General features: G+C 44.3%; 1 protein-coding gene across 14 annotated transcripts in view; it reads right to left on the minus strand.

Moving 5' to 3' along the window:
• The window catches only part of SGCD (sarcoglycan delta), a 301,761-nt gene that overhangs the window by 101,445 nt on the left and 178,444 nt on the right, over window positions 1-21,872 (minus strand). The gene's annotated exons all lie outside the window — the stretch shown is intronic.

Here is a 21,872-nt window from a genome sequence, read left to right on the forward strand (position 1 = left end):
AAAGACAGAGTTTTGGGCATTTGTAGATTCATTTTTTAAACCTGGATAACACAGCACAAAAGCAGTTTGGCTCATTATACCCATTTCACAGCTCTGGACTAATTAATATCAAGTAAATTACAGTTGGCCCAGAGCTTAGATAAGCAAAACATAACAACACACACTAAAACAAGTCTTAAATAATTTCTCCAAAACCCAAATGATTTTTGTTATGAGATGCAAATAAGCATTTTTGCCAAAAGAGAACAAATAATTTATGATGCCATTTAAAAGCTGGTAACTGCTTCTCTTATCTGAAAAAAATACTAAAAAAGGGGAAAAAAGCTGAGTCCCTGGCTTGATTATGATTCACTGTGTGTGTCAGTTCTCTGCATCAAGGGAGTAAGAGCATCCTTTTATCTGTGTTATTCGTCAGGACAGATTGAATAATGACAAGTGGAGTGCCGAGCCGGAGTTTACTCACAGATTGGTTAACATCATTTTGTTCCCAGAACAAGTCTCACTGGCCCTTATCAGGAGTCTCCCAGAATTGTTTGAAAGTTACAGGCAGCACACCAAGAAAATTAATTTCCCTGTCTCCCTCCCAGTGTTGTCCAAATCCTGTTACCCTCATTCACACACAGCAATTCAACGATCTGAGCACGCAGGGCTGCTGCATTTCTGCTTAGTCCCACAAAATCCAGTAGTATATAATTTCCAGAGACCCACACAGGGTTCCTTTTCCATCAGGCTTGCAGATGAAATTTTCTTTTACGCACACATATTTTATTGCTGTTTGCTCTAAATTCACTGGCAGCAATTATGAGTTTTGCTCACCAACAAACGATTAATCTGGGAGGATTTTACCAGAAACGTGGTTCAAGCAGCAGCTGTTTGTCCCCAAGAGTGTGGAGTTCCGCCACTGCTGAAGGAGCCTTGCCAGCAGAGAGATGCCACTTCTGATTTACAGCAAGAGACACACCAGGGATGTTTTTATGCCTTGGGAAATCAAATGCTCCAATATTCGAAGAATATAGATTTTCTCAGTTTGCTACCAGAATTAGGAAAAGTAGAGTGACTGTTATTTTTCTGTGTATTACTCCTTCAAGTCTGCCCTGAGATTTCAGCTTTATGAATGGATCCAAAAAGAAATGATACATTGGGAAGTTGATTGGGCAATGCTGACTGGGAAGATGAATTCAGGGAGAAAGGTAACAGATAAAAAAAATGCTCCACCAAGATGTTCCAACTCTAATAAGGATGGGTATAACTTTTAGTGTGCCAGTTTCCTACAAGAAACATAGGCTGATTGCACCCTGCATGTCTGCACGAGCAACTGTGGGTCTGTGCCATGAATTTTTAAACACATATTACCCTTTTAAATCAAATTCAGCAAAGATGATGCTGATGATTTCATTTACCTTCTGCTTTAGTGGAGATCTCAGCATGCAGTAAAGTACTGAGGAAAACAAATCTATGGTTTGAGCTTTACGCTTGTTTTCAAACAAATTTCTGGTGTTCCACCTCACATCAACACCTGTGAGAGCTGCCCAAATCTGCTCAAATCTGCTCACAGCAGCATGGGCTGTTTTTTCCACCCTTCTGAGTAGTCTCAGTGCTGTGACTTGTTTAGAGATCCTGCCTGTGGTTCTTTGCAGTTGTTCCAATCCTCAGAGAAGCTCTGAAGCCTCACATTCCCAGTGACTGCGGATGCTAAATGCAAGAAGCAAGCAGGGAGCACAGAGTCTGTGTGAAACTAAATCACACAAGGTTCTCACCCTGGCCTGAGAAAGCATAAGGAGGAATCCAAACAGTCCTTGGAGAATGACAACAACCTTTGCAGGTGTTGTTTAGATCCTTCTTGTTTACTTGTAAGAAAGAGTCAAGGGATGGTGTTCCACTTGACCAATAATGGTGATGTGTTGGTTTAATGACCAATGAGAGTTTTACCTCTCAGACCTGTCTATAAATGAAGATCAAAGATAATAAACTTTGCTCCCTTGTCCAACCCACAACAGAGTTAGTGTCATACTTCTGTCCGTTCCTAATACAGTGCAACAAGTGACTTTGCTGTGGCTCACACAGGTCCCATTCCACAGGGGAATCCTGTCACGGCCCAGGATTCAATCCCAGGGCAATCAGGGTTTCTGTTTCACACCCAGCAAAGCCAATTCCCCTCCTGCAGCAGAGGGGGTGTCAGAGGTGCTGTGAGCTGTCACCTCCTGCTCCCATGCCCAGCCAGCCCTGGCCCCAGCTCTGTCAAACCAGGCAGGATTTCCAAATCCTGCTCCTCAAAGTGTTCCAGCAAGTTTGGATCCCTGCTGCAGAACCAAGAGGGGGAACCATGGTTTGTACATTTCTACCAGGAGATGTGAGAAATCTTCACAGGGTGAACTCCTCCCAGATCTCCCAGCTCATCACTTCTGAGCACTGTATCCCCTTCCCTAGGAGCTGTCACCTTGTTGATCCACGCTCCAAATCAACCCACAGCTTGTCATGAACTGATTCAACACTCAGTTTTAATTCCACCGTATTTGAAAACCTGTGTTTTGTTGGTTTTCTTGTTTTGTTTTTTTTTTTAATTTGTAGGCTAGAGGCAGTCATATTAAATAAAATTTGCAGTACCTTCCTGAGACAAGTGAAAAACATTGAGGTTATAGACCTTTCCAGGATGGAAAGATGATGAACAGATGTTTTCAATGTCTGTTTGCATTCTGAACTGAAATTAAAGAGCACAAATCTCTATGGCTTTAAGATCTCTGCCAACAGCTCGTGTATACCAAAAAATGGCATCTAATGATGCCTCAAAATGGGTGATTTTTTCCAACTCTCCTTTTTGGGAAAGAAGTTTTAACCAACTAAACAAAATAAAAGAGAGAGAAGTGAAAAAATATCAAATAATAAAATCAAGAACTTAAAACAGGATCTTAAAGTCCCAGCTACAAAGGCTGACAGCCACGCAGAAGTCTGACAGCAGAGATAGGGTTTAATATTCGCTTATGTGAGAGAGCTTTGAATCTCATTTAATTTTATCAGATTTAGAATCATTTGCTAGGGGCCAGACAGCCAACTAGTGTAAATCAGTTGAGCTCCATTAACTTCTACGGAATTACAGTTTCCAATTTGCATCAGCTGAGAACCTTGCTGTTATGCTACTATTATTAGCTGCTATTTATAATGCAATAATACCTAAAGCAATCATCTTAAACATGTGGCTCAACAGGCTCTCTGGTGTTGTCCTGCAGGCCCTGGAGGACTCTGCTCCTCCAGGCCATGCTGCCCAGAAGAACAAAGTTTTCTGTGCTGTACTACTTGCTCCACAGTTAAAAAATGGACTGCTGAGGATGGAGCCCACTGGTTAATTCTGAAATCCGAGCCTAGGTTTGCTGTGAAATACAAATATAGTAATTACAGACCTAATAGTAACAATGATGTATTTTATTATATAAAAGCTGTCCCTTCCAAAAAGATCTCAGAGTGGTGACTTGCAAGGGATTGGGAAGGAGAGAACAGGGCCAGAGAATGACATGAGGGTACACAGGACAGCTCCGGAACTGCAGGGAGGAGGGGAAGTCCTGCACTATCCAGGGGGATGGCTGGGCCACTTGCTTCTCAAGGAGTCAGAAACCATCCACACTTAAAGCTGTACAGTATGAAGACTACAGAGATCCAAATTCCACACTCCCTAGTTTTAAACAGAAGTTCTGAAGTTATGCATTGCTCTTGTGCAGCACAGAGTGAAGGCAGTCCCCAATCCCAAAGCTGAACCCCCGCTTCAGAGACAAACCAGGTTTTTCTCTGAAGTTTGCCACTGTCCTGTGCCCACATCAAGGCAATGTGGGAGGATGGACACTGAGATGCTCAGATCTGCTGTGACCAGGAGGAGGTAGACAGAGAAGAGACACCCAAGAAGTGGTAATTCCTACTTAACAAGTGCAGCATGAGGCCCACATCTCATGGGACCATCAGAACTTTGCAGCTTTCCTAATCAAAGCAGCCTCTGGCTGCCTCCCTTTTTTGAAGCTGAACTTCCCTTAAAAGTTCAAGGGCTCCAAAAGAGAAACCCTGTGCAGATCATTCTCTTTTTACTTATGAACTCCTTCTCAGTAGACTTCAATCTCACCAAGTGCTTGAGCTTATGCAAAGTCTCTCTGAAGCAAATGGGACCCCTCACACGCCTCAAGTGCAGAGCTTGGCTGGGTCGGGGTGGCAGCTTCCTTCTCACCAGGCTCTGAGGCACACAGGTTACTGTTAAATATAGCAAGCCCTCTGTTCAGTGTGGTTTTTTTTCCCTCCCAGACTATCACTGGCTGCCAGGTTTTACAGCAGTGCTGTCCACAGGCTGCCACTGCTTGTCCCCAGTGAGAGACACGGTGGGCGCTGGCAGAGGAGAAAGACAGATCATCTCTGAACACATAAATATTATGAAAAAGTTTTCCATTAGCACCCAATAACTGCTACTTGCTTCCAGCAAATGCCACATTAGAACATCTTATTCTGACCCTGTCAATAATCTGGCTGAGTACAAACCCTGAGCTGTTTGCTGGGTTTGTGCTGCTCTCTAAGAGGATGATTGAGAGCTCTGTATAGACTGATCAAGCAACCCATTAATATTTCACAGCTGGGTTCGGGCTGACTGGCAGAAATTATTCCACAGATTACTTTTCCATTTGAAGTGCAGCTGGTCATCCATTACTTTCTCCACGGCTTTGAAGCTCCAATAATTCCAATTATTTTTATCAACAGGAGACAGGTAAACTGGCTCTATGGAAATCTTCCCTGACATGGGCACTGAGTAGGTGACTCAGCCAACCTCCATTACAAATCCACTCCTGAGAGCTGAGGTGTTTGTGTACAGTGGCAAACTCCCTGGTTTTCCAATCTAGAACACAGTGTGCATTACTGCTGTAAAAGCCTTTAGCTTTGACTTAAGCTGAAAGTTGGCAGCCACCAAGTTTTTCCTGTGTGCTCTGTTACCTTAGACTGGGCTGGAACATCAACTGGTTTCCATTAATGAAGACACTGGTCAAATCTCTAAGTGACATCCTTCAAAAAGAAAGCCTTGCAGTGGCACAGGGCCACAGTGGCCAATCTCATCCCTGAAGGTTGTTCTGTCACGTTCCCCATCCCTGGCAGAACCACTGGGATTGAGCCCCTGGAGATGTGGCTGAAGGGACACAAGGGAACTGTCCCACCTGGAGGGCTCCTGTGGAGTCCAGATACTGAGGCACAGGATGGCTCTCACCAGGCATCACAGTGGGGATTTTCTGCACTGCTAAGAGCAAAAGAAGCCTCTCAAGCTCTCCCACATTTCTTGCCAGCTCTCTCCTTGCATACAGCACCACAGCTCATGTGGGGAGCTTGAAACCTGCAGCAGCCTGAACACTGAGAACTGGGAGGACAGGAAGGGTTTGCTGTAAAATTGGCAATTGGATCTGGTCTGCAAGTAAGCATTTAATCTTGGAAACATTGGCTGGATTGAACCTGACTGCTGGTGAGTTATTCTCCCCTGCTTGACTGGAAGGTCACAGACATCCCTGGTATTAACAGCCTGGCAGAAGTCAAGGCTCTGTGTGGATGGACTGCTCTCTCCCCGTTCCTCATCAGCCCAGAACTTTCTGCTCCACTTGCTCAGCAAGTGGGCACTTTGAATAATGTGGGAAAACACCACTTATGTATTCATAGGGTTCCTCTGTCTCACTGCTGCAGTACTGCCAACTTTGCTTCAGGACAGAATTTTATTCTGCACCTATTTTTCTTAATCTGAAGGTCTGTTTAAAAGATCTGCTCTACAAAATGATAGTTCTGGTGCTCACTGCTCTGCTCTAATAGCAGCTACATTTATTTCATTTCAGTGGGAGTGAGATTGCTTCTCTTTGACTCAGTGGGAGGGAAACTTGTGTGGTTTTTTTCAAGCCATTGCTTGAGCATGTGCACTGCAGCAGCTTTTCTTACATTAGGACCAGGCTAATAGGATTAACAAAGTGAGGCTATAGGGCTCTTCCTTCCCCCATTATCCCCACCAAAGTCTTTCTTCTCTCCAGTGCCACCCACCAGGGACAAAGAGATGGAATGTGTGTGTGAAGTGCACACTGCTGTCTGTGTTTCTCAGAGCCCCTTTATGTTCTACTCCCAGCACAACTCCACTCTCCGCTAGAAGCACGGAGCCACTGAGACTTCAGAGCAACGGGCAGCCCAAAGGCAGATGCAGAGAGGTACATTTGGGATATTCTCCACCACAGACTGCACTGCAGCTCCTGCCTCAAGCCTACACTGCTGACAACCCTCAGGGCTGCTGCTGCTTTCCCCCAGTGTGAGTCTGCACACTCCCACACAGCCTGGTGTGCAGCGATTCCTCCCCAGAGCGGGGAGGCAGCAGCCACCAGCACATCCCAGATTTCTGAGCATGTACTGCACACTGCTGAACGCTGGACTGGATCTCCCCTCTCGGGGAGACACCTGCAAGGCTGAAAACCCAGCTCTGCCCAGGGAACAGCCCCAGCTGGAAGCCAGTCTTCCTTCTGCAAGGCACAGAGATTGTCCCTACACGGATATTCATCTAAAACACTTGGAAAACACGATTAAAAGTGTCCTTATTTCAGCTCACTGAGTATGAAATACATGCATAATATCCAAGAATGTTACCAGAAGATAATTTTACTGCTATAATAGCCCATCTTATCAAGTCCCTGAAGGCACACTCCACAATCCACCAAGCACAGGAGTATCCCAGTGGGTATCTCTGCATTGCTTCTTTATAAAAAAAGAGCAAAAACGGAGTTCTGGGAGCTGCAGGACACGTGGCCACACTCTCCTCTTGGCCATGCAGGGGTCTCCCTGCTGATGTGCAGACTCCCATGCAGCAAGTCTTACTGAGCACAGCTGCTGCCACCCCCAAATGCCTCCCAGCACCCCAAACCTGGCCTGCTCAGACCCCCCTGGTCCCCCCTGGGCTCCAGGTGAGGCTTCCCAGGCACAGCCCCGGGCTGAGCTGCCAAACTCAGTGTCTGGAAGGGCAAAAGCTTTGCTTTGGGAGCTGTAAATCCCCCTGTGTGCCCTGCTCTGTCTGGAGACCTGGGGCAATCAAATATTTAATGTATTGAGCCAGAGAACTCCCTGCTAAGAGGAACAGCAATTAGAGACCTGCTGACTCATCAGATATCAAAGGGGAAGGGACACAGTGGGGAATAGAAACATTCTGGAGGAGCCAGACATCTGCAATGCACTGGGCCAGGAATTCCCATTAACAGCATCCCAAACAAGCTGGGAACAATGTTTGCTTAAAATCCCCAGAGGGGAGCTGCACCGCCAAGAGGGGAAAAACCAAAGGAAAATGGGTATTTTGAAATTTATAAAGAATTTGTCCTTTATTCTGCAATAAAATGTCAGAAGATGGCAGTGTTATGGCCCTAGATGCCTGCAAGCTGACGGTACAGCCCGAGGAGCAATGTGGATATTTTGCAAAACATGCTTTCAGCTTTTGCTGCAAGCAAACTGTGCATGGGCATATGTTTTATTAGGGGGCCAGTCCTGCTAGTTCTGCTTGGCACTTCTTCCTGCATGTTCTGCTTGCTGGCCCTGAACCAAAGCCCTGGATAAAGGAAGGTGAGTGTGATTCTGATCCAGGAGCTGGACCTTCAGGTCACCTCTGATTTTGCCTGAGCAGAAGGCAGTGTGTGCAACTGCTGAATCTGTGTGCTGGAATCATGGAAAAGGATTAGGAGACAAAACTCAATTCCAATAAACACATCCATGAATTTAAAAAAGCCAAACTGAACATTGATATCCATGTGAGTAAGGCTGCTTTGAGTACTCAGATCCCAAAAGTGCCTGTGTGAAGTGACTTGGAATTTTCTGTGATTCACTGTCAGGGGACATTAAAAATCTGTGAAATGGAGAAGTTCCTAAAGCTGACAATGCTGAAGGGATTTCTCCAAGACAAGTGCACATCCTTTCAGATAAAGATTTCTTTCAGCAGTGGCATTGCTCACTGGTCAGCAGCACAGGACTGGACAGGAGTCCAAACCTTTGTGATTGCCAGACAGGTTTGGCACCTTCATTGCTGCAAAACCTCACTTGAACCCAAGGAACTGCACAAGTCAGCACAGGACTGGAGCCTTACAACTGACCAGCTGTTCCTTTGGGAAAACACCTTCCACATCACCAAATGTTTACTTCTCCAAATGCCACCACCAAAGACAAATAAACTTTCCCTCTGCAATGTCAAAAGTGCAATTTAAAAACCACAAGGGCTGGCCAAAGCTGCTGTTCCTCTCTGCTCCAGAATGCTCCTCTGCTTCATTTTCCACAAAATTGCCTGGTGTCCTGCAAATATTCCCACCAAATTACCCACCTGTAGAGACAACATCCTGATTTCTCTGCCTGAAGGTCACTCAAATGAATCTGTGTCCCTCACTTGAGGTGCTCAGTTTGGCTAACCTTAAAGCCAAGTGCCCTTTAAGTGTGTATCACTTTAGCCCTAAAACACTTAATCATTAACAATTTAAAGCCAAAAGGAATTTAAGTGAGTTAGACATCCTGTAATAGGCCTTTTGACTAGAGCCATTAGGAACATTTTGGTTCAGTTCAGCCATAATTTATCATCCTGAATGGAATTTACCTGAAAGGCAAGCAGTGCCTTCAGCTCTTGGAGCTATTCTCCAAAAAAAAATAAATAAAAAAAAAGGAAAAAAAGAAGAAAAAAATCCATTCAGCTTTTATGATTTCCTAAATACCTTAAGGTTATGAATACCAGACAGCTTCCAGCTAGGCATTTACTGTGTCTGTAATAGCCAAAACCCATCCAAAATCTCCTGAGGCTAAATGCTGAGGAGAGAGAGAAAAAAAGTAATCATTTTATATTCCAATGCCTGGTAGGAGAAACCTGCTGAAAGAAGGTTAAAGCAGTGTAGAGTGGTTTACCTCACCAGTTAATTATCACAGCTTGGGCAGCTCCTCACCCAACAGGCAGCTCTGCTGATCAGGGCACCCACAAAAGCAGCAGAGCTGCCCTGGAACCTCTGCAGAGCATCCCCTGACACCAATGCTCTCCTGGATAGCAACAGTAAATTAAGAAAAGGCCACAGCTTAGCTATTAAATAGCAACAGGGCCATAAAATAAGACATTTCAGCAACTATATGTGATTTTTAGGCTGGTGTCAACCTACAGTGATGCTCCAGTTATTCTGTGGAATAGAAAGTCTGACAGCCTCTATAAACATGGCTCATTTTTATATGGGAAATGTATAAAAATGCTGATGCATTATACTGTTGTATATAAACATGAAAAATAGCAAAGGTAAGCCAGAAAAGGTTTAAGTCCTTCAGAATTTAATAGAAAAAAATATCCAACCATCTTTCTGAGTGATTACAGAAAATTATATCCCTATCAAAGAGCTGTTAAAGATAACAGAAAGCTGCTGGGATGGACACGTTCTTTGCTTAATTTAGTAGATTTTGAATGTCACTTCTACCAAACTGTAATCACTCCATTATTCTTAAGTTTTAAAGATTTTTTTTTTTTTCCTATATAGACAGGTATGGAAAGGATATGAAACACCTGAAATATTTCTCCAAATACCAGAATATAAAAATACCATATTCTCACCTTACACTGCTAATACTGACATGTATTGCTTTGTCCTCCTACCCACAATTAAAAAAATATGCATGGCACCAGATTTCTTTAACACAAGGCATGGACCACCCTCTCACTTGAACTGCAGAAATGTGGGTACAGCTGGGCTGGCAGGCCTCAGCACAGGAAAAAGATTGTATTGAACAGAGAGGTCCATTCCTTTGATTATAACAAGATGATGTTGAATGCCTGACTTGGCATGGCTGTGAATGACTTTTAGTGGGACTAAGGTCAAGAAAGATGGGAACTTATTAAAGATAAATACATCAGAGAAAGGGAATATGCACGCTCTGAGACTGCCAATGACTGCAGGTTTAAAAAATATCTAATTCACTCATTAAAACCAATGGAGACACCTCTGATTGGACTCCTCATCCACAGAATAAAAATGGAGGGGCAGAAAAACATTGTTTGAGTGCGAGCCCTCAGTAATGAAGGCACATCACATCCACCAAGGTCATCTGTCCCTCAGCCCCATGGCACAGACACAACTGGTGACAGCCACGTGCCTGCAGAAAGTGCAGGCAACTGCTCTGCTTCCACTTCCCATCTTTTGAAAGGATTTACACAGCGAGCTGGCAGCTTTGGTAAGCAATTAGTGTATATTACTAAGACACTTTGCAGGGTTTCTAGAAGCCAGAAGGAGCCACGCTGGGAGATCTGCTTTCTGCCCTAAATATAGCAGCATAAGAAATGAAACGCGAGTGCCAGATTTCAGTGGGATTTCCTAGGGTGAAATGCAGTGCACACATGGCTCATTAGAGACCTTTAAAACAGAAACAAGAGCTACAGATTGCACCAGTGTGTTCCCTTCCCAGTGCTGCTGCTGAAAACATTTTGGATGGATGGTGGTCATTTCCCCACCATGGATCTCATCATCTCTCCACGCCGGCTCTCAGTGAGCATTTCAGCCAGCGCCTCCAACGTGAGCATCAGGGAGAATTGTGAGTGAGCAGAGAGTTCAGCCATTTAACTTCACATTTCTTACTGGATGGATTCATTTCAAAAACATGCAATGATGAAAGGGAAAAAGAAGTGAGCACAACTGATTAGTTTACTCTCATTTACAGGGGTGTAATTGTCTACCATTTCCAGGTTCCTATGCCATGTTTCCAAAACTGGAAGCCTGTTTCTGCAATACTTCAGAGCATGGATTTGTATTTTTTTTTCCAGTTATTTCTGTCTGTAGAGCTCTCTTGGGTCCTTGTATGTGTTCTGTACTGCATAAATCCTCACAGTATCTATATATTTGTTTTAAAGTGACAAACTTCGTAGGTGAGTGAAACCCATTTAACATGTTACCCTGCAGATTATCACCAACCCAAAGCAACAGTCTCTTCTGTTGCCTACGAGGGGGGAAAAATAATTCCAAAAAACCTGCAAACCAGAACAGACTCTTCTTTGCAATTGCCCAGGTACTGTCCATATTTCAAAGTTTAAATCCCTGTCCTCTGCAGTTGCCTTCTGGAGCTTGATGCTGTCAGTCTGTTCTTCCCTCACTTGTAACTGTGCAGTTACAAGTTGATGCCACCCATTTACATCCCTGTAAGAGGAGAACCAAGTCATGCAACAAGGGACTGGCCACTCCACCTCTGTTGAGCATAATTCACAAGCAGAACTGGAATGAACCACCTTCCTACCCTGGGTTCTGACCCCACTTGCAGCACAGATTTCTGCCCTCAAGTTGAAAGCTGTTCCCTTGTGCAGATTGCTCCTGTAGGGAAATCTCTCAATGCTGTTTAGGTGAGTGCAAATTTGTTATGAGCTGTCCTGGCTGGCAGAGGGAGGATGGAAACAGTGACCACAGTGGTGCTGCTGTGGGAAGAGAGCCGAGGATGCCCCAGCTCCTGAGAGTCAAGAACAACAGGGTCTTGACTGGCCTCAGCCTTTCTATACAGAGACTTGTTATTTTAGCCCTGAGTAGGTAAAAGATCCTCATTCTCAGCTCAGTATAAAAAGGACTGACAAAGCAAACTGTTCTGCACAAAAGCTTCCTAATAGGAGGAAGGTGTAATGGCAGTAAATGTAGCTCCACTGTGAAGAAGAAAGGAATTACACACACCAGCTTTCCAACACCCAGCCTGCTTCTTGGGCAATGCACAAGGCTGAATCCTTTATCATACTAACAAAGACAAATATCTTTGGTCAATAGGAAACTTCAAATAAAGATGAAATTTGCCTTTCAATCTATACATCCCGGTGAACTGAATTGTTCTCCCTTCTAGAGAAAGCAGTTTTCTGTAAATCCACTTGGTATTTCCACAACTCAGCCACCAGCTGCTCAGGCTGAATTTCCTCCCCTTCACAAGGCTCAAGGCTTTGCTGCAAACCTTGCATCAGTCTCTGTTGATGATATCTCCCTGTAAATAAGTGTTTGATTCAGAAGTGGTTTGTGTGCACAAATACGTAACTAGCAGGAATTCCCTTTCTACCACACAGAGAAAATAAAGATTATAAAAGGCACTTGATTTCCTTGTTTCCTAGAACAAAATTCTCTAATGTCTTGTTTTGATAGATTAATATTTGTTGTCAGAAACAATGCCACCCTATTAAATAATCTGAATCAAAATCAGCACCTACACACGTCTATATGACTTGCACCTACACGAAATACAAGTACTTCAGGACTCTGCATAAAGAATTAAAACATTTTTTATTATTATTCTTAAAATGAGGAGGTGCACTTTTCCAAGGATGTTTGCTTGCTAAGAAGATAACAGAGGCAGATCACAAATGTTTTCACGTATTTAGCTGCAGCTGCAAGTTCAAAACAAATGACAAACAACGATGCTCCCATTTCTGACAATTCACCCACAGCCATCTCAGAGGTGACTCTAAAATATTTCAGCCCATCTAGAGATTTTATGTGCTTCAGTGTAAATTAAAGAGAACCTTAGGGATAATAAAGAGCAGAAATCAGATGCACATTCCTGCTGACTTGTGTGACACCAGGCGTTAATGAACAAGGTGAGAGCACAGGAAAGCAGAATACTCTCGTGTTTCTCAACTTTGGGACCTTCAGTGGAAAGAACAAACAGCAGAGAACAGCCATGCCTGCTGCTACAACACACAAACTTGTATTTATGTCTGTTTTCAGACCCACAACACAAGGAGGGATTTAACAGCACCAAAGGGTGCAGGCAGAGATGTCACTGCACAGAAATGCTGATAGCTGTAACCAGGCAGAATTTGTGTAATGGAAGCGCTGCTTGAGGGGAGGTGGTGGCATTACCATGAACATGACATATCCCCCTCCCCAGACAGGGAACCCTCAGGTCCCCCCAGCCCCCAGTACCACTGACCTGGGCACTGCAGCCCCTGGGCAGAGCAGGGCTGGCTCCAAATGCCTGTGCCAGGGATGGGTGGTTTATAAAATGCCACCCCTGCTCTAGGGACACACTCCATGTGCCAGGATGACCAGGGAATGGAGCTGCCATGAGAAGGATACACTTTTTGCAGCATCAAAAACTGAGGCACACACAGGTGGAGATGCAGGGAAATGTCCAAGATGTTCCCAACCCCAAAAGCTCTGCTGCTGATTAGCTCTGCACGCCTCCAGCTGAGAAAAATCCTCTCCTGTGTTTTACAGGACACACTGAGCCAAAAAGGTTTAGCCAATAATAAGAAAAATACCACTGGAAGTAAAAAAAAAGCCTGTACAAAACCAGAAACCATCAGGAGCACTTAGGTAAAAGATGTGCACCTGCACCCCTACATCTGTGTCTGTCAGCACTGCAGCTCAGGAATATGGGCTGTGCCTTGGATTTCTCATAATCACAACACAAACCAGCCTTTGCAGTAATGAAACTTTAATTTTAGCTGGTTAACCCACCCTGAAGAATCATTTGTGAGGACCCTCAGTCACCTTAATTGCACAAGGATAAAATAATTTTCAGGGACCCTATGTGTGGGAGTGAACTTTTCAGGTTTGAGGTTTTTTTTCCTTGTGGTGGGATGGAAACTCAAAGCACTTCAATTAGAAGCAATTACTGGAGATGTAGAGGCTTCTCTGAGGTTAAGCTGCCCTTCATTTTCCCAAGAGAAGCCTTTAATTAAATGCAAATAATCACAAATTTCATATAGCAAATTGCCATAATTTCTCTGCTAGTTACTGGATCTCATTTAAAAGGAAAGAGGTGGGCACTAGCACAGGGTGGACGCAAAGTAATGAGAACTCAAGAGGCTAAGGCTGAATTACCTGCGTGAATCTATTCCTCTTCTCTAGGTCTGGCTGCAACCACATCATTTCAGTGCTAACAGGGTGTCCTTCATGCAAGTGCACTGGAGTGGAGTTCCTCAGAAACAGGCCTAAACACAAATAATTACCTCAGTCCATCTTGCTGCTGGCCATGGCAGCGGAGGCAGGAAGGGTAAAGGGGTAGATGCAATTGAAGTGGAAATGGCCAGAACTAAAACTCAAGCTATGATGAATTTGAGTGATATATTCAAGCTCATCTCCACTGCAGAGCTCTGGAAGAACAGGCACGAGAAATGGCAGCATGGATTTTAAATGCATCTATCAAATGAGGCATGGGAGTGGAGAAGAGCTGATACAGGGATAACATTTCCCCCCTTCAGGAGGGGAGAGACAGACTCTGCACGGCACAGGGCTGCAGTTCTGGCCTCAAAACCCTCAGTCATCACAGCAGAAAACACTTGCAGAAGGTAAATCAAGTAAATGCACAACTGTGGGAAGCGTCAGACTTCTCTTTTACTTTTTGTTTAACCAAAGACGAGCTCATCCCACTGAACAGGCAGGACCCAGCTTCACCCAGAGAAAGATTTCTGTTCCTCAGTATTTCACACTTTCCTCAGCTTTTACAGTTCTAAGAGAGAGCCACCTCCCTTCCCTTTCCATGGATTATGCTCCAACAGCAGGGGCTCAGAAAGCCAAGAAACACTTTCTGAAAAGCTGATGGCTTTGCAGTTCCAGGATAAGAGGAAGGAGGCATGGAGGCTGCTCCAAGCAGCACCTCAGCCAGAAGGCAACCATGCAGAACAGGTGCTTCAGAGGAATTGTATTTTTGTTCCAGCAGTGGCTGCTGGGTTTTGAAAGCCTGGAAGGCCATTGCTCTCTGCTGTGCAGAGAGTTCAGGAAGGATGCTGGGAAGCTTAGCAAGAAAAAAAAGAGCTCAAGGAACAAGAGAAGCAGCAGCAGCAGCAAACTGACTCTATGGCTCAGCATGGCACATCATTTCTGTGTAGATTCCCAAATTAAATCATTTCTCCTCCTGCACTGTGAGAATATGGGGAAGGATCAGGTTGTAAGCTATTCAAGGGACTAACTGATTATCGACATTTTAGCAGCGAGCTTGTTTTTGTTCTTTTGCACATTTATAATAATACCTTTTACATGTTCTCTAAGAGACAAATCTCTCTCTGCTTCAGAACTGCTAGTCTGAGGATCTTTTGTTGGCACTGAGATGAATGCTAATATGAAATATCTTATTTCTTCAGATGAAAGAGACGCTGAGAACAATCTCCTCTGGAGGGAGGTGGCAGGAGGGAGGATCTGGGATCAAGAGTTTATGACTCACCCCCTGCACAGCCCACCCAAGCCCTCCTTGCTGTTCCATCTCACACTGAGCAGCTTTTCCTGAGCTGTTAACCCTTCCCATCGTGCTCCCCCATCACAGCAGGGACCTGGGGCACCAGCAGATAGGGCCCTCACTGCTGACAGGCAGAAATGCCTGGAAATGAAGGGTTATTCCAGAAACCAAACGATCAACCTCCCATTGCAAACCACCCAAATCCCTGCCACTCTCCTTCCTTCCCCATCTATTTGTATCCCTCTGTTCTTGGAGACATCAAACAAAGCCATCATGTATTTTTAATGCAATCAGGTATTTTCCTGCTGTGGATATACACAAGAGCAGTTATTGAGTCTCAGCATGGCCCATACAGCAAGTCTGGCAGATGATGGTTTGCCTGCACACGTGCACTGAACTGCAGGTGTGAGGAGATGGGTATTGCTGAGTTTCCTCCAAATCAGAAGCACTAATAACCAAGAGATGTGTCCTGGAGTATCTGGAAGTCAGGGCTAAATTCTCTGGTGTCCAGAAAACAGCGCCAATAAAAAAGTTTCTCTGCTGTAGGGACATTTATAACATCTTTCATTCCTGGTGAGGAGTAAGTACAGAATTTATGCAGCAGCTTCTTTCACAGCAGAGATACCAATAAATAAGACTTATTTCTTGTTCTGCCTCTGAAAAATGCAGTAACTAAGTATGTTTGAGATATTTGTTTCTCCTGGATGCATAGTTTTGTTCAGATGACTTGAGTATGAACAGAGGCTCGGAAACATCTGAGAACTGAGAGCTGGAATCCTGTCTATCAAGATGGAAGCACAGTCACATAAACCTCAGTTCCTTGTGAAACCCAACAAAAAATATTTGAGGGTAAAGGGCCATCTGCCAGCTTAATACTCTGTATACCACAGACTGCCTTGAGCAATTGTCAAAGAAAAAACCCAAAGGGTTAGCTAAGTGATTGCAGTGCAGCTTGGGTTAGTGGCACGAGTAGAAGACTTACTATTTCACTACTCTTTCTGCTCCCACAGCATAATCTGTCAGCACATCCAGTGCCATGGCAGAGCTGTAAAAGCTCAATGGTTCAGCAGAGAGTACAGAGGTAAAAATATGGGGACCTTTCCTCACTTTTCGGTAACAAGGATGAAGAAAGCCTTGTGTGCTCGTACTGGCTGAGAAAATGTGATTATTAGGATAATAAAAGTGAAATATTATGAGAGACTGATGTTTCCAAGGAGTAATACTATAAGAAACTGATGTACTTTATGTCAACAAGTCACCACTACCAAATCCTTGATGCCCTGGAGGATGCAGCAGTGAAGGGGTCAAACTTTCAACAGCTTCACACAATATCCTATTTAAACTGACTGTATTATTCTAAACTCCAAGTGAGTGAAGGCAAAAAGTACTATATGTATCTTTAAAAAAGATAAGTAATCCCAGTTGCTTTTCATGCAGAAACAGAAACCCTCCAGGAATGAAATTCGGATCTAGAATCTAGAAAAAGAGTAAAAGAAAAGCACAGCACATTTTATCCTCAACCTAGAGGAAAGAAATTAGAAGTTACTGTAACGAAAACTGCAAATAAAAAGCATTACAGTGAAGAGCTTGATTCACTGATGTCAGAGCCAAAATTCCTGCTAAATTCCAGCTGGGAAGGATTTCACCCATAGGAACTTCTTCACTTAATAGTACAATCACTCACAGCACTGCTGGTGTTGTCAGGCCACTGCAAGATTAACATCTTTATATCAGAAGATGCAGTCCATGTGGATGAGGAAAGGAGGGAAATACACAAAGCTCTTGGGTCGTGCAGGCAGTCTCAGAACAATTACTTGTTCTACAGAAAGAGCAACATGAATTAGGATGGGAAAGTGCACAATTTTGTAATGTGTGTGTGTGCAAGGGGGAGAGGGAAAGAACTTCAATCCTTCCTTAATAAGGATATAGTAATATTAATTCTAACTCCAGCCAATTTTAGCTGGCTGATTACAACTGCACCACAAAGCAGAAGCTGAAAAGTTCCTTCCCATATTTGCCTTACCATTGCACCTAAAGGAGACCCCAGAGAAATCATGAAAAGGAAACATAAACAGGGGAGTAATTTCCTTGTGAGCCAATCTCTGATTTAAAAAACAAAAATAAAAAAAAATTAGAACAAAGTCTATTCCTTTAAATCATTAATAGAAGAATCCTGCCAGCTAGGGCAATGAGCTTTCCTAACTCTAATCCATCTTTACTGCTGTGTTATTACCCCACTGTTTTCCTGTAATTGAAATGTGGCAGGTAGTTTACACACAAGAGGGAGTAATTGTATTGGAAATAACTGTTCATAACCAATTTTTAAAAGCTCATTTTTCCTAGCAACTTTTAATAATGAAAGCAAGATAATAATGATATTTAGCATTTGTGCCATCCACAGCAGCATTTTGTCTCTCTAAATTGCCAACATTTCATTCAACATTGCTAAACCAGACCCCTTCAGCTATGAATGCAGCCTGAGGCAAAAAAAAAAGGGGAAAAAACTGAACAACTGAAATAATTTGTTCCTGTTCAACTAAAATAATAAAATATAGCTGAACTTCATGCTGAAGGGTGCAGACTTCGTGTGGTTATGGAAGGAGAACCCAGAGGTGGCACGTGCTGTGGTCAGGGACCCCCAGGCTGAGCCTGACTGGGCCAGGAGGGGAAGATTCCCCCTCTCTGTACCCCAGGGAAGGTGGAAGGAGGGGGTCACTCCCATTCCCACCCTGCAGCCCCCTGGAGGTGCACACAGAGGGCACAAGCAGCCTGAACAGGCTGGGAAGCAGCGCACGGAGACAGAATTATTCAGGTCAGAAAAGACCTCGAAGATCATTTGGTCCAGCCACTAACCCAGCACTGCCAAGCCCACCCTAAACCCTGTCCCTAGCTACCAGAGCTGCACATCTGTAAACATCTCCAGGGATGGTGCTCTCCCAGTCTGGAGAACATGTTTAGTTTGGCTCATGGAGGCACTCCTGACTACCAACTTGCAGAGTATTTTATTTACAAAACTAGTCTGAAGCTTTTACTCTGGATGATTCTTAGAACACAGTTCTCCAGGAATTTCAAGCCTTGCAAACTGATTGGGGAAAAATATTATTATTTTCTCTTTATTACAGTTTAAAATCTAGTAGAACCTGCCACTATATAAGACTAGATATGCAAACAGCTCCTGTTGCCAAAAAATACAATCCATAACAAGCAAACAGGAGCTGTGGATAGAAACATCGGGGAAGAGCAAAGGAAAAGCAAAAGATCCTGTATGGTTTGATGGGCACACAAGTAGATGGGCGTTTGACATTTAAATGCAGCCACAATAGGACACAGTCCTCATCTCTCCTGTTTAAAGCTCTGCCTGCTGCCTAACAGGCTCTAAAGGGGTACTAATGGATAGTGCTTCAGACTCCTAACACCATTTAAAATACCAGGCATTGTGTGCTACCCGTGTGGGAAAAGGTCAAGGCACTGTCATTGCCCATTATCAGAGCTTTCTAGCTTCGGACTGCTTAAAATAAGGATATTGGTTTGCTGTGTTTATGTAAGCACATCTTTTCCTGTAATAATCAGAAACTAATACAATAGGAAGCCTTTTAAAAAATGTTTTAAGCTCACTAGTAAGAGGTGAAATAGAGATCCCCAGAACATCATTGGTGTGCAGCATAAAATATTCATGTGCTAATATGCACAGTCACGGGCAGTGCTGCTGCTGAAGAGCTGCATCACTGCCTGCTAATGCAGGTGGACCAGAAAGAGGAAGGTTTGTTAAGAGCTCTCATTTCAGCTTCATAATTAAGTTGGGACCTACGAGCCCATGCAGGGGCTGTGCCCGCCTCAGCCAAGCTCTGTGCAGCTCGAGCTTCAGCCTGCCACAGCTGGAGGTTTGGACTGCCACAGCTGGAGCTTTGGACTGCCACAGCTGGAGCTTTGGACTGCCACAGCTGGAGGTTTGGACTGCCACAGCTGGAGCTTTGGACTGCCACAGCTGGATTTTATGACTGCCACAGCTGGAGGTTGAGCCCACCACAGCTGCAGCTTTCCACAGCTGGAGGCTGAGCCCTCTGCCACGCTGATGTGACTGTGTGGGACCTGCAGACCGAGTGGTTCAGTCACACACACAGCCCACAGGCATTAACATCACCTCCCCAAGCCCAGTATGTGCAAACCACAGATTTACCACCAGGCTTGTCCAAGATCTGAATGAAGCAGGGCACTCTGTATCTATATATCCTTGGAAAGTCGATGGTGGTTTCCACCTCAATTAGGTTAGGCCACCTTCAGGCTACATCTGGGCTTCAACCAAATTGGTGGCTTTGGTCCAGATGCAGTCCATGATTTGGTTCAAAATTCCCAGCAAGGTTCAGAGGCAGGAGCCTGCCCAGAGGTTCCTGCAGCCCCAGAGCAGCTCAGCCCTGGTGTAAATGAACACAGCAAATGGGCCTGGCTATGGGAACCAGCTGTGGGACAGGCAGATGACATTTGAGGTCCCCTCTAGGCCTGTTTTTCATACACCCTGTGCTGGATAAATGCATTTAAAACAAATTGAGTATCAAAGAGTACATGAGAAATGAATGATTGTGCCAGAGGACAGAGCAGACAGTGACCAGCTGTCCCCACACAGGTGTGACACTGCTTTGACAGCCCTGTGTAAGGGGCAATAGCTACACATACATTTGTTTAAGCCTTGAACATTAAAATAAAAGCAAAAGCTAGAATAAATTAGTGATGGTTGCTTGTGAAAAGCCACTGATTTGAAGCCCATGGTTTGATTTCACGGGAGCTGTCTCCTGGAGCAGAAGCCAGGAGGGCAGGCAGAGGGCAGAGAAAGGGAGGTCAGGGCTGGACAAGGAAGTGGAGTGGATGGATACTGCTACAGCAAGCAGGAGGAGGTGGTTTTTTATCTGAGATTGTCTTGCTTCATCTCCTTCCCCCTTCCCCACTCTCCACTCCCCACTATCAGCATTTAAAACACCCCTGAGTTTTCCTGAGCAGGTTTGCTGTGCTCATTAAAATACTGTGAGCACTTATTGGCTATAATGAGCATCATTAAATTCTGGTAAGTGCCAGGACTGTTCTGTGGAGTTGAAGAGACTCAGACTCTGGAAGGAGAGCTCAGGGGTGGAAGATGCTAGAAATACTACATTTTCCAGAAGAACAGAAACACAAAGATTCCCCTCCTTTCTGCTCTGCAAGCACTGGGGTAACTCAGACCTGTTAAGCAGCAGCTATTGCTTACTGACTACTCAGATCACTCCTCTGCCCCAGAAGGACTCTCAGCTCCTCTTATCAGAACAGGAACAAATTAAAGATTTTTCCATATTTGCATCTGCTCATTTGGTAATTTTCTTACATTTGTTATTTAGAGATAAAAGTCTGCCTCTAAAAACTCACTTAGCCAAGTGGTTTTCTCAGCCTCAGGGAATGGTGCAGGAGGGATTGCAGAGCAGGATCCAAAGCAGCTGGCGAGGCTGCAGGAGCAGCAGGAGTTCAGGAGATGAATGGGTGCATACTGGGGCAAGACTCACATTTTACATGCCCAGTTCTTGTATTTATTTGCAACTGGCTGTGCCAGAAACACTCACCCTGACTAGTGTGGCCATGCCTACAACCATAAAGCTGCTCCCACTGCAGGACTCAGTAGCACCACCTGTGTTTTTATCACCAAATGCTGTTCATCATCCACTAGCATTAGTAGATATGAATTAACTAAGCCATACACAAATATACTTTACCCAGGAATAATTCCCAGTAATCCGAGGGCAAGTAAGGAAACAGAATCAGACAAGAAATTGAAGATCAGTGCATGCCCCCGAAAGGCAGCCTGTATCCTAGTGGGACAGAGCTGCTGGAAATGGGAGGTTTCTGCACACATCCCTGGGAGATGGCACTTCAGCACCTGGCCTGCAAAATGCAGTGCATCATCAGAGGGCAGTGATGGAGAAAGAGCACAGATGTTCACCTGACTTCCCAGGCAATCTGCAGAGAGCTGACTGACCAGCACCAATTAGCAAAAATGCATGGGGCTGAAGTTATGTTATTAGAAAAAAATAAAGCTGTATTCCTGAAAAGTGATAATTTGAAATCCTTTTATTTTGTCCTCAGATTGATACCCACACCACTGCCTGTGTGATGAATCCTCCATCACCTCAGAAATATCTATTTCCATTAATCTACAGACCGTAGTTCAGCATGAAATGGGTATCAAAATGGCATCCATTTCACAAGATTAAATAATTGGTCTGGTTAAGCATTAATTGCTCTACTTTGGCCACTCTTTGCCCACTCACAGGAGCTTTTTGTGGATTACTGCTTTATAATTGCCTGCTCCCTATGCACACATGCACTGCACTCTTCTGCACACCTTGACAACAACCTGCTTAGAGAAAATGAACACTGCACGTTCCCCTGACACAGCATTTTATCTGCTGGGTCCAGGAAGCCAGAGATTGTTTATTCAACTTCTCATGGCCCATTAATGACATAATGCTGGCCACAGCTGTTTGGGACTGCACAGGACCAAAGCAGAGGAAGAAATGCCAAAAAGACTTCAAACACACTGCTCATATCAGAGCCTGGCTGGAAGATCCTTGGAAGTTGTCTAGGGAAGTGTAGTTTTACAGCTCCCTCAGGAAGTAAAACCAGGATTAAAGCCTCAGATTTGGTTTCTCCTGAAGACTCAAACAATCTTAAAATGAATCATCTCATCT

The sequence above is a fragment of the Cyanistes caeruleus genome, chromosome 15 (genome assembly GCF_971803275.1).
Source record: "Cyanistes caeruleus chromosome 15, bCyaCae1.hap1.1, whole genome shotgun sequence".
NCBI lineage: Eukaryota > Metazoa > Chordata > Aves > Passeriformes > Paridae > Cyanistes > Cyanistes caeruleus.